Source organism: Cnephaeus nilssonii (assembly GCF_951640355.1).
Source record: "Cnephaeus nilssonii genome assembly, chromosome: 7".
NCBI lineage: Eukaryota > Metazoa > Chordata > Mammalia > Chiroptera > Vespertilionidae > Cnephaeus > Cnephaeus nilssonii.
The window spans coordinates 54,482,523-54,496,138 of record NC_137078.1 but is presented as its reverse complement, the minus strand read 5'-3'; the positions used below and the strand labels follow the sequence as shown (position 1 = coordinate 54,496,138).

General features: G+C 40.1%; 1 protein-coding gene across 1 annotated transcript in view; it reads left to right on the top strand.

Moving 5' to 3' along the window:
• The window catches only part of LRRC7 (leucine rich repeat containing 7), a gene marked incomplete at its 3' end in the record, with an annotated part of 1,171,300 nt that overhangs the window by 493,980 nt on the left and 663,704 nt on the right, over window positions 1–13,616 (top strand). The window contains exon 10 of the mRNA XM_079777586.1: window positions 13,255–13,315. The remainder of the gene's footprint in view (window positions 1–13,254; window positions 13,316–13,616) is intronic.

The window sequence follows — 13,616 nt, the reverse complement described above, 5'->3', positions numbered from 1 at the left end:
TTGCGAGTACCCCACATTGGGCAGCCAGTTGTGAGTGTACCCCACCACGTCCCGCGTGGTTCAGGGTTCAGGTTCAGGGTTCAGGTTCTAGAGGAGGCCACACACAAATGAAAGAGACTAGACAAGAAAATATTAATTTGGGAATTGGGGGCCAGGCGGAAGCCCAAGAGAGGACTCCACTTTGCTCTGGCCTTGCCATCCCTTTTATTCAGGTCTGGGGTACACCCATAGCCCTTAGGCAGGCAATTCCAGTAACAGCTCGATGATAGCCCATCAGCAAGGATTTCCATAAGACTAAAAGGTGAAAGTTGCTTCAGCTCCCTTTGTCTCCACCAGACAGTGGGTATATGGCTCTGACCCTTGCCAGAGCCTCAAGGTTGACCAGCCTTCCAGGTTCCTTGTCCACACCTCTCTGCTAGTGAAGGCAATGGGCAGCTTCTAACAGAGAACATGGATGTAAAAGGATGTCCAAAAGTTACATACCTTTTTCTTTATGAGTTAAGATGAAAGAAAGTATAAAATAATTTAATCATGACCATCCAATATTTTATTCTGCTCAGTCTGACTCAAAGAGATCTCCAGTCTGATGGTAGAGTTGAGATTGAGTAGACAGCTGCCTGGAATGTCTTCTCCTAAAGAGTATAGTTTCTAAGTCATGTTAACCTCATGCCTTATTTTATGTGCCATGATTTTTCTAATATTTAAACAGAAAATAATAACACAACATCAATCCCACTGTACAAAATTTGAACATTCAAGTCAATCTTTAGTCTTTACAGAAATATTGTCCCCAGAACCAGTACTTTGTACCATCCAGACCCATGGTATTGTTGCCAGAAATGAGAGCAGAAATTTAGTAGCTGAGGGAAGGAGGAGAGATAAAGGGAAACCTTGGTCTTAGATTTTTGCCGGCATGCCTGTTAATTCATGTCAGTTATCTGAAGACTCAACCGTTTTGAGAAAAATCTCCCCTAAGTTTAATGGTAGCACTATGTTTGCCACTTGTAGGAGGAGAGTGGGGAGGAAGCGTCTACCTATGCAGCTTCTCAACTCTCAGAGAACAGTCTTTGAGACGTCCCTGCCCTCTTTCAAAGACTTTGGCACTGAGCATAAGCAGCAACTTGAGTCACCAGATCTTAGCAGACATGCCTTTCTTCCCCATCTAGCATACACAAACCCCCTGGTTTCTGCTTTCCCCTCTAAATTCCTGGCAGGCAGGGTTGTGTTGTATGTTTTGTCTAGTGGCTCCACCCTTTTCTTGTGTCCTAGTGCTTATTGCCACGGCTTCTTGTGACAAAAGTTCTTCGATGCTTGCAACCTCTTCTCCACATTTGTTTATGCTGGAGAATTACCATGCAGTTCCCTGCATTGTAAAATGCTAAAGATGCTTCTGAAACCTGAACTACATGGGCCTGGTGAGCAACAGGACACCTGCGATCTGCTCCTCAACACCCGTGCCTTTCCAGTCTCCCTTTAGAGAAGAAACCCTAGTCGTCTAACAACTCAACTGCCTTTTAATGTTCTTTGCATGTCATCATCCTTAATGATCCACAAATAATGCAACTATCCTGTTCTTTAATTTATTTTGCTCTTTTTGAATTTTAATGTTTTCACTCTTACAATTCTGATGGTAAGAAGTAAGCATATTTTATAATTATCTGTCCCTCCGTGGTTTGCTCAGCAAACTTGGCTGACTATTCTAGGTACATTTTTTCTTGGCTCACTGGTTTGCAAAATAATCATGGAGTTGTTTCTCTATGTCAATCCAAGAAGAAGCCATATTCTTCATTCCTTTCAAGGTGTTAATTGATTACTAATTAATAAAACCTAACATGCTTCTATAATTAATACCGAGGTATAATCTCTGTAATCTAAAGCCATGATAAAGGCTTATGAACCAATACATCAGAGCACTAACCTGAGAAAACTTGGTAAAGGGGAGATGACCCAGGAACCTCCATGCAAACTAAATGAATCCTAGAATTTAGCCATGATTTGCTCTCCACTTAGCCCTGAATCATGATTTACATAAAAATTTGGAGTATATGAGCTTTAATTTCTTCTCTATGCCTGGCATAAAACACACACCAATATTTGATAGCTCTCATTGAACATAGTTGTCTTTGGAATTTAAAGTTTCAGTCTGTAGTCTTCAATGGTAAATTCAACAAATGCAGGGGGGGAAATTGGTCTGCCATGCAAGACCCTGGAAAAGCTAGTGTTCTGAAGCTCTGCCTATCTTAAGGTGAAGTTCAGATAGGATACACATACTCTCTTTCCTCTGAGATCTGAATCACTTCTTAAATCACATCAAGGTCAGTCACAAAAGCCTGCACAGCCTCTGGTTATTACAATGCCCAAGTGTCACCATTCTCTGTCACAAAAGGCAAAGCTCCCACATGGCTAAACTTAATAAAGCATTGCCAAATTTCAACTCTCCCAAATTTAAGCCAAAAGCCTCAACTCTCTATTTGCCAATGGATCAATTTGGTTCTTAAATGCCAATTTGTTGCATCTACATCTCAGATACCTGGCAAAGGCACCAAGATGGTAGGTTATAGGGATCACTAATAAAAAGATTCTTATTTTCTCTTTTAAGTTTAAAATCTATTGTGAAATTAGGCCAGGAACAGATGGATCTATATAAAAATATAAGCTCAGTTTTAGTTCCATAAAGCTGACTGGAGAATATGATTTAGCCCAGACGCTGAAGCCTGAATTGAACCAACCCTTAATCATTTCTGGACAATTCGCTCTGTTGAACTATCTTCTTGGGGATGTGAAAATCATAGTGCACAACCTGTTGGGGCTCTTTATTCAAAAGACAGAAACTAGAGGTGTTGAGCATACTCAGTTCTGCTCCCCACCCAACTCACAATTCAGTCAAGCATTCTGTCATTGGGGGAGAGAGGTGAGAGGGGGCAGAGAGCAGATGGAAATGAGAGGAGTGGGGAATTAATGTCCTAGTTCCAACTCCCCTACCTAAGTCGATGCTTCCTGTTATGAGCTTTATGGCAACTCTGCTTCTGCTTTTATCTGTCTTCTAATATGTAACATCCTTGAAGGCAGGTTTTCTGTTTGCCTTGCTTGTCATTGTAGCCTTGGCATCTGGCACAGTGCTGGCACTCAGTAAACATTTGCTGAATGAACACAGGATTGCATGGTATCACTATTACGGAATTCTGGGTAACATATTGCTCAAGAAACCTGGTTGTACCAACTGGCACTGGTTTTCCCTAGAGGTCCAGATAGAAGGCACTCCTGCTCTCTTTCCATAGCATGAGAATAAATAGCATGGCTCTGATAAAGATATTCACTCTGTCGCTGTCCCCTGTGTGTCCTATTTCTGGCAGTGCAGAGTATCACTGAATAGCCCCAGGGACCCATCAGTCATTCTTCTCTTCTCATCCTATGCTGTGGCAACAGGATAATTTTCTAGGTATCTATCCCCTGAGACTATTGCACAGTTCTCAGAAATATCACCTTCTCACAGAATGGCAGGTTAACTTGGTATCCTCAATTAAAAAACATTGTACATAATCTTTATTTTATTTTTCTTAACCTCTATTTTTAATGTAAAATTGTAACTCAAAAGCTTTAACTTTGGTGACCATGTGGTCTAGACACAAGTTTTCCAGTAAGCATAAGCACTTTTTAAGGGCAATGGTTGCTCTAATTTTATGTGGATGTGTTGGCATCAAAGACATATGGGAAGAAAAATTGAATGGAGGTTGACTTAGAAAAGAACTCCTTATATCATTTCAAAGGACTGGGAGTGAAATTTTTAGTAGAAAAATTAAATAGATCAAACATAAAATTGGATGGAGGTTTTTCACTCTGTCCTATTCAGCAGCTGGTAGGATATGAGTGAGGTACATGACTTAATTATTCATTACTAGAGGCCCAGTGCATGAATTTATGCACAGGTGGGGTCCCTCTGCCTAACCTGCAATCGGGGCCAATTGCAGGGGCCAGCCTGCCAGGGAGAGGGCCCCAGCAGTAAGCTAACCAACGGCCAATTCCACGAGGAATTGGGCTCCCTCCTCTCTCCTGTCTGTGTCCAGGGTGCGATTGAACCAGATTTGGGGCTGTCAGGGCCCCAGCAGCAAGGTCTGGGTCAGTGCATGTCATAGCTACTGGCCAGCCATTCCAGTTGTTCCAGTCATTCAGGCATAATGGTCACTTAGGCTTTTATATATATAGATAATCTATGATTCAGGTATTCTTATTCTCATTGTAAGATGAGGAAATTGAGGATTAAAGAGGTTACTTAATGCACTAATATTACAAAGCTAGTATTATGCAGCAGGATTAGAACACAGGTCTGTTCCTGGAGACCATGCTTATTTCAAAAGAGGAAAGGAAGTATAAAGTGTTTGGATTGGATATATTTTAGAGATTAAAGTAGAAAGCCAGCAGAAGGGTTCCCAAAAGTTTATGCATTATCCTGTCCAGTTCACCTGGTATGGGTGAATTTTAATAGAAACAGAGTATGCAATAGTTTAATAAAGTTTCCTCTGACAACCCTGGCCAGTCTGGCTCAGTTGGTTAGAGTGTCATCCCATGCACCAAAACGTGGCCAGTTCAATTCCAGATCAGTGCACATACCTTGATTGTGGGTTTGACCGCCAGTTGGAGCACATGTGGAGGCAACCAATCAATGTTTCTTGCACCAGTGTTTCTCTCCTAACCCCTTCTCCCTCTCTCTCTTTCTCTCTCTCTCAAAAAAAAAAGTCAGGTTGTTTTTTTTGTTTTTTGCCATAGATCTTGAAGGAACAAGCATGGAGGTAGTGGAAAGCTGTACAACTATTTGGAGTAGAGCCTAATACACTAATAGCCTGGAGTAGAGACTAATCTGATCAGGATTGGGTAAAATTGTAACCAGAAGCTCTAAGTAGAAAAAATCCCAATGACACTGCCCACCCTGTAGCAGATGGCCCAGGCAGAGAGCTCCTGCTTCAGTCTCAGCTTGATCCTGTGGGCCTTCCTTAGTGATCAAATGTACTCTGACAATCAGAAGGTTTCAGCAGAGTGAGTTGGTTTGAGCAGCTGTTGAGTTTAAAACATAAAGAGTGTCTCTGAGGTCTCCCTGCAAGTACTATCTGCTAATGGAGTCATATACACACTAACTAGCAATAGCAGATTTAATTCCCATAAGAGAACAGTTGTCCTTCTCTTTCACTTTTTTTCTTTGTTCTTTTTTTTTAATATATACTAGAGGCCCAGTGCACAAAATTCATGCACGGGGGTGAGGGGGTGTCCCTCAGCCCAGCCTGCACCCTCTCCAATCTAGGACCCCTCGAGGGATGTCTGACTGCCCATTTAGGCCCGATCCTGGTGGGATCAGGCCTAAACTGGCAGTCGGACATCACTCTCACAATCCAGGACTACTGGCTCCCAACTGCTCACCTGCCTGCCTGCATGATTGCCCCTAACCACTTCTGCCTGCCAGCCTAATCAGCCCCTATCCGCTCCCCTGCCAGCCTGATCTATGCCTAACTGCTCCCCTGCTGGCCCGATTGCCCCTAACTGCCCTCCCCTGCCAGCCTGGTTGCCCCTAACTTCCCTCCCCTGCCAGCCTGGTCACCCCTAACTGTCCTCCCTTGCCAGCCTGGTTGGTCCCAAATGCCCTCCCCTGCAGGCCTGGTCACCCACAACTGCCCTCCCCTGCTGGCCTGATCGCCCACAACTGCCCTCCCCTGCAGGCCTGGCTGCCCCCAACTGCCCTCCCCTGCTGGCCTGATCACCCACAACTGCCCTCCCTGCAGGCCTGGTCCCTCCCAACTGCCCTCCCCTGCAGGCCTGATTGCCCCTAACTGCCCTCCCTTGCAGGCCTGGTTCCTCCCCTGCTGGCCTGATCGCCCACAACTTCCCTCCCCTGCCGGCCATCTTATGACAGCCATCTTGTGTCCACATGGGGGCATCCATCTTGTGTGTTGGAGTAATGGTCAATTTGCATATTACCTCTTTATTATATAGGATTACTTAGCTCTTAGGACTATTTGTAGCACACAGAACCATGCCTGTAGTTTTCAAAAATTTTGCTGAGTTTCATTTTTAATCCTGAGTTGCAATTTAACTACTTGTATGGTCATAAAAGCAGACTAGATTAATAAAATAATATAAAACTATAAGCCAACCAGATATCTAACCAGAGAAGGCACAGAGCTGACAAAAGCTTGGATCTCTCATACTCAGAAGCCATCTCATACTCAGTGGATGACTTCTGAGATCACTTGGATTTTTTTTTTTTTAAGAGTCATCTTCACAGCCTCAAAGTTAAGTCAGGCATTAATATAGAAATATTTTGTACAGTGTCTTGTAAAGTGCTCAAGTAGATTTTTAAACATGGAAAGTCTTGTTGGTTGGGGGTATAGCCAATTCCTCCAATAGCCATTTTGTTTTGAGGCTGATTTGATCACTATGAAGTTCTTTATACTAATTCATAACATGCCCATTGTAATTTAGGATAATGGAACTGGAAAAGACTTAAAAATTCATTTGGCAGAATACCCCATTTTATAATAAGAAGTAAATTTATTCATGCTACAATGAAATATTGTGAATCCACCATGTGCCTGATATTGTTTCCGGTACAAGAGTATGGCAGTGAATGTCACAGAAAGAAATCCCTAACTAATGAAACACACTCTTTTTCAATTGACTTGCTCAAAGTCAGATAGTATCGGAGAGAAATTTTATTGCTTTGTAATATACATGTTACCCCTTTATTTACTCTCCTTTCTCATTTCCCAGTTATATCCTACTACCCATCAAACGCTTTGTTAAGGTCACCCATATTTTCCAAGTCAGTCTCCTATATGTTCCCAGAGTCCTTTTTCCATAACCCTGTAACAGTATGTTTTATTATTTTATGCTACCTCTATTTACATATTTATTTCTTCCAGTAAACTTTGAAGTTCTCGGTTATTACAATTTATTTATATTGTAATCTCAACATCTTTCTGAGTACTTTAATTGAATGAATTAGTGAATTATTGGATATTATCTTTTCATTTATTCATTCATTCAATAAGTATCTACAAAGTACCTATTATTTTCCAATAACTATACTTTTATATTTTTAATTGGTGATATACAATTGAAAATATAAAAGACATAGCTTATGTTATGGTACTTAAAATGAGACAGTGAACAACAGATTAGATAAGTAAATTAAATTTTAAGTGGTAAAGTAATTCTATGTGAAAAATAGATGAGTAAAGGTTTTCAGGAATGCTGGAGTACAATAAGGATTTTTAATTTTAATGAAGTAGCCAAGGCAGGTCTTAATGGACATGTGACATTTGAGGAAGAATTTGAAGGAGGTGAGGGTCTGAGCTATATAGATATTGAGGGAACAGCATTCTAGCAGAGGGAACAGCCACTGCAAAGATCCGAGGGAGGAGTGTGCTTAGTGAGTTCCAGGAGAAGCAAGGTTCTCAGGGTGGCTGGAGTAGAGTGAGAAAAGAATAACTGGTAGGAGATGAGGACAGAAAGGTGATGGGGAAGGGGGGATGGAGATTAACAAAACCTCGTGATAATGATTAGGATTAGTTCTTACACTAGAAAATTGGGGAACCATCAGAGCATTGTGAGTGGAGGCATGATAGAATTTGATTTAGATTTTATCAGGATCTTTCTGGATATCCTACTGAAAGGAGTTTGTAGAAGGGCATGGGAGATAGCCCAATTAAGAGACTATTATAGTAATACAGCAAAGAGATGATGGTGTGAGGTAGCAGAGAAGGCCCTAAGAAGTGGTTGGATTTGTGATATATTAATGCTAATGTGGATAGAAGTAGCTATTTGGGAGAATGTCATGTGATAGAAAGGTAATAGGGATGAGTTTAAGATTTTTAGGCCTAAATGATTGAAAGAATGGACTTGCCATCAACTAAGATTTAGAATTTAATCAATGGAGCAGATTGTCGGGGAGAATGAGTAAGCAGCACTTTTGGGCATGAGTTTGAAATATTTAGTATCCATTGGTGATACCATATAAGCAGTTGGATACATAGAAGGAAGCTTGAGGGAAAGAATGATAGATTATCCTAGTTGTCTATGCTTGCTATATGTTTATGTGTGTGTGAGTGTGCATCTGTGTCATATAAACTCATCAGTAACATTAAAAGTCATGAGACTAGATGAGATTACCAAGGGCAAGGTGCAAGCTGGAAATAGAATTAAGAAGAAAGGTTGGGCCCAGCCTGCATGGCTCAGTGGTTGAGTGTCAACCTATGAACCAGGAGGTCATGGTTTGATTCCCCGTCAGGGCACATGCCCGAGTTGCGGGCGTGATCCCCAGTAGGGGGTGTGCAGGAGGCAGCTGATCAATGATTCTCTCTCATAATTGATGTTTCTCTCCCTCCCTCCCTCTTCCTTCCTCTCTGAAATCATTAAAAATATATTTAAAAAAAGAAGAAGAAGAAGAAAGGTTGGTATTGTGGGTTTAAAGAAAGACAGGAAAGTATGAAATGGTCATTAAGTAGAATGGGGGCAGTGAATAAAGTAAGGGAACATAGTATAATTTCCAGCCAGCATTAAAGGTATATTTGAAATTCATGGTCATACATCTAAAGTAAGGCCAGTCAGCATGGTTGATATTTCCCTCCAGCCATTTTCAGTTGCACGGCTACAGGAAAGTTGGGTTTAACATTTTATACAACAAAAAGTACATCCTGCATCAAATGTAGCTGTATGGGAAAACATGTTTAAGAAGAGAATTAAATTCTCTATATGTCAGGATGTATATAGGTTAGTCTTTTAATATAGACAGTAGAGCCCTAACCGGTTTGGCTCAGTGGAAAGAACGTCAGCCTGCTAACTGAAGGGTCCCAGGTTCAATTCCAGTCAAGGGCATGTACCTTGGTTGCGGGCACATCCCCAGTGGGGAGTGTGCAGGATGCAGCTGATCGATATTTCTCTCTCATCGATGTTTCTAACTCTCTATCCCTCTCCCTGTCTTTCTGTAAAAAATCAATAAAATATATTTTAAAAAATACAGACAGTAGAACTCAAGTGCATATGTTTAAAGGATACAATTAGTATATACAGAGGAATAAAGTACTCTGCATAAGAAATTACCAAGATTTATCATGGAGAAAGTAGGGAATGAAGAGGGTGCTGGTGAAGGAACAGATCTGCAACATGGCAGAACCACACAGTCTGACGAGGAACATAGGAGACATTTCTGGTGACTAGGCAGCCAAAAAGACTTTACAAACAAAAATGACTAGTTACTCTAAACATCAATAAATTCTGTCATACACACAATAACCAAAGTGAATGTGAGGGGAAAAAGGAAAATCAAAGACAAGGGATGAAAACAGTCAAGGAAAATGAGACATGAGTCAGAGGTTAAGAGAAGCAAGAACCAGGAATGAGGATTATTGGGGGTTAGGGGGTGGGGGACATAATCCCATAGGAATGTGCAGAAATATTAGAAGGAAATGAGACATGGCATAAATTTTGTGGGCTCACATCAATATTTTCATTAAAATTTAAATAGCAAAATATCGGCTGATATTTCAGTTAATTAATAATAGTAGCTACCTTAAAATAATAATAATAATAATAGCTACCAATTTTTGAATGCCTACTATGTGCCATACATACCTACAGATGGGCCTTCCATGAAGAAAACTTCAAGACCTTGCAAGATTAGCATTAAGTCTTCATGATATTAAAACACCCACTTATTTATACTTTTTATAATTAATGTGCGCATTATAGTTGAAGCAATCTCTCATATTTTTGAAATGTTTTATTCAATTGCTGACATGTCTTATGTTTGATATTATCTTAAACTTAAGAAAATGTGGCAATATTCTCACTATATGAGTGATAAAACTAAGATTCAAGGAGGTTAATTAGCTTTTCTAATTTTCTACAACTGACTGAGCCAAGTATTTAAAACCTAGGGCCCCAAAATTCTATTTCCTCCTGTGAATTCTGGTTATTTCTTCCAGTATTTTAGAGTCAGCCCTGACTCAGCCCAGCAAGCCTAATTCCATTTGAATACCCAGGAATACTTGTTCATGTCATGAAAACAAAACATTTCACACAGCAACAACTCATCAAACCCCAAAACCTTGGTGTCAGCAGTGACACAGAAAGTGTCTCGGTGGCAGAGACAAAAACAAGTAATGTAGCTATCTGATTTATCAGAGAAAGCAGAGGGGTCACAAAGAATAAGATACATTCTGAAGAATAAAAGAAATCTTGTTTTCTTAGTGAAGCAGAGAAATGGGGAAAAAAATCAGCCAGGAGTAACTGCTAAATTTGAAACACCTAAGTCAAACAATGAGTTGACAAAAACAAATGATTCAACCAAAGTGGTTATTTCATGTAGTGGAACAAGTATTTGCAAAACCATTAGTCTGTTATCAAGTCTCTCACCGTATAACCCAACCATACCTTTTAAGATGTCTTTTATGGATCTAAGCTATTCCAACCAGCCTGAAATTCGTATATTTTCCTGAAATATACTACATATTTTGAGTCACAGGCTCAAGAACTGGAGGCCTATGCCAAGCAGGCACAGCCATGGTGAACCTGAGAGGGGGTGGTGAAGGATTTAGAAAAGACAGACAAGAGAAGAAAGCTGGGGCTCAATAGGACGCTGCCCTCCCTGCTGAAGAGACAGCATCACGGCCTGTAAGTCGATTCTTTATTTTATAGCCAGATTCCACGAGGCAAAGTAAGGGCATGGTCAAGATGTTTACGAAGTTCGTGGGTTTTGAATCTACTCAATTACATGCACCTGATCAAGCTTTGTTTACTTGCTGCACCTCCTGCAGCCTATATCACTTAGCCTCCTGGGACCACAGGTTTGGACCATAAGGTCAAGCTTACAACTCTACCCTTTGGCTATAATTGGGCTGAGACTTACATGTGGCTTTGCCACGAGAGGATCGTGGCCTCTCACTAGTCCCAGGCTTGAATCTGTCCAAATGCTGTAGCTGCTCTCCACAGAGGCCCACATCCAAAACTGGCAGAAGAGTCTGGGAATTGACTGAAACCGGCATTAATGGGTAACAAATACTGTAGAAGGAATGGCCACATCACAGGAGAGGGAGTACTCTGAGCATATATATATTATAGCTATGTGATGAGTATGAATATATACTATGAATTATAACAGTTAGCTGGGGGAAATACCATGTAATACAACCAAAGCCACTGGGAAAGAGCTATTACTGGAAATATGCCAAAGGATAAAGCAAGATTGTTAGTGGCATAAGATCCTAGAAGGCAAATTCAAGGCAAGTGTGAAATAGAGTTTTGTGGTAGGGCAATGACAAAGGGTGCATAAGGTTAACTGAAATATTTTTAACCATTTACGTTCTACTTCTTTTGCTGCCTGGCCTTTTCTCTATTAACGTAATCAACTTCAGGAGTCTCTCTCACTACTGCCTCTATGGCTCAAAGCCTTAGATGCTCTATTGTTAAAATTTTGATTTGTTGAATTCCTATTTGTATTTCAACAATCTTTGTTTAAAAATGACAGTGCACTTAAGAGTTTCCCCCCAAGTCACCACCTGGACTCCCCACTTGAATGCAATATCATTCTCAGTTTACACTCCCAATTCCCTGTATCCTCTACACAATGCTGGGTTTTAGCAGACTTTTAATTTCATACATCTGATGGGTAGGAAAATGTGAGGTTGAATATCCTGTCATATCTTTATATATTTTAGTTTTTACCTTCTGTTCATATCTTTTATCCATATTATGGGTTGTTTGTCTCTTTCTGATTTGTAGACTACCTTTATATGTACTAATCTTTTACTGTTACAAGTATAGCAAATGTCTTCTCCCACTGTATGGTTTGTCTTTTAACTTCGTTCATAGGATCAACTTACTGATACTTTCACTGATGGTTTGTTACTCTTTCTTTCTACATTATTTCAGAAATCCTTTCCAGTCAGGAAATAATTATAGTCTCCTACATTCTCTTTTAAAAGTTTTAGTTTTCCTTATATTTTCACCTTTAATCAATCTGGAATTTACTTTTGTTTTTTGGCATGGGGTAGGATACTGACATGTTTTTTACATATAAGCCAATTATCCCAGTTTAGTTTAATTAATGTCTCACCATTCCCACTGATTTCTAATGCTACCTATGACATTTACAATGAGTCTACTGGTATTTGCCTTCTGAATTATGATTAACTTTTTCCTGACTTTAAAAGTCCTATATAATCAAAGCATATAGACCTCAGGTGTGTACCCTATAACAACAGTACTAAACCCATAGAATCAGGGAACCTTAGAGCTTAAAGGTAACATTTAGTTTTAAAAATCTGATTATAGAATTTTATAGATAAGAACACACATGCCCAGAAAAGCTAAATGAGTTGCCTAAGGAAACATAACCAATCAGTGATAAAGCCAGTTCTAGAAATATGTTTTCTTCACAGAATAAGTGCTCAGCCCATATTAGATTGATTTAGTGTTTGATCCAAATGACAGCATCAAATTAAATCGAATGGGGGAAATGTGATTTGTTGAGTGCCTATTATGTGTTGGATGCTGTGTTAGTATTTCCCTAAAACTTGCAAGTGACTGGCCTTTGAATGTTGGCCCATGACTTCCAGCTTGTGTGGTCTTTATTCTGCCTCTGTACCATGACTGGTTATTTTGAGAATACTCTTAGTCTGATAAGAAGATTCTATTCAAACTTGAGTCCTGCATTGCTATAGTGTAATTTTTTCCAACATGTAGAAGAGTTTTTGAAAAAACCCTGAATTATACATACATGTATATTATACAGGAACTGTACAAATAGAATTTATCCTTAGAAATTCAAACTGAAACTGTCACCTACTTCTCTTGGTTCCATATTCTTACTCCACAAACATATGTTAGGAATCCACAGTGACATAGATTACCCTCAGGAATGTCATGCCTGTCTAAATGGGTCTTACAGGCTAATTGTGTAATGAGCTCATAAAAATTATTATTCAGTTGTAGTATCATTAAATAGAAAAGAACAAGGAAGTTATAGAAAAGCACAAAAAGATCAGAACTGATTATTCTACATGGTAGAGTCCAGGAAATTCTCATGAGTGGGAGTATATGAACTGAACTAAAAGTACAGACAGGAAAACAAGTATTTTGCATAGATATAGATATTGATGTGGAACATTATGAAATTTTGTGTTAGTGGGTAATGCGTCAAACTTTCCTTTCCAAGATTTCTCATTGTGATCAGTGTAAATATTTATTAAGCAGTCCATTATTTTACAGGTACCTTGAAGTCCCAGGAAACACAGAGAAAGCAATATCGATGTGATTCCTGCTTTCAAAGGTAAGCTATCTATTTAATTTATCATTCAAGTCAGTATACTTTGAGATTGCAAAGAAATCTATATCATAAAAGCCCAGTGGTCGTAACGCCGTGATGACCAAAGACCGGTCACCAGGGGGCTGCATGCACAGCATGCGGGTGAGCGAGGACTTGACTCTGGGTCCCGTGGCGCGCAAGGACTTGGGGGAGTCCCACCAGCACCAGCAGGACTCAGGGGGACGGGGGGGGGGGGGGCTGTCCCGAGCAATTTCCCAGGAGTCTGGGTCTCACATGATTTTGTGCACTGGGTCACAAGTATTAT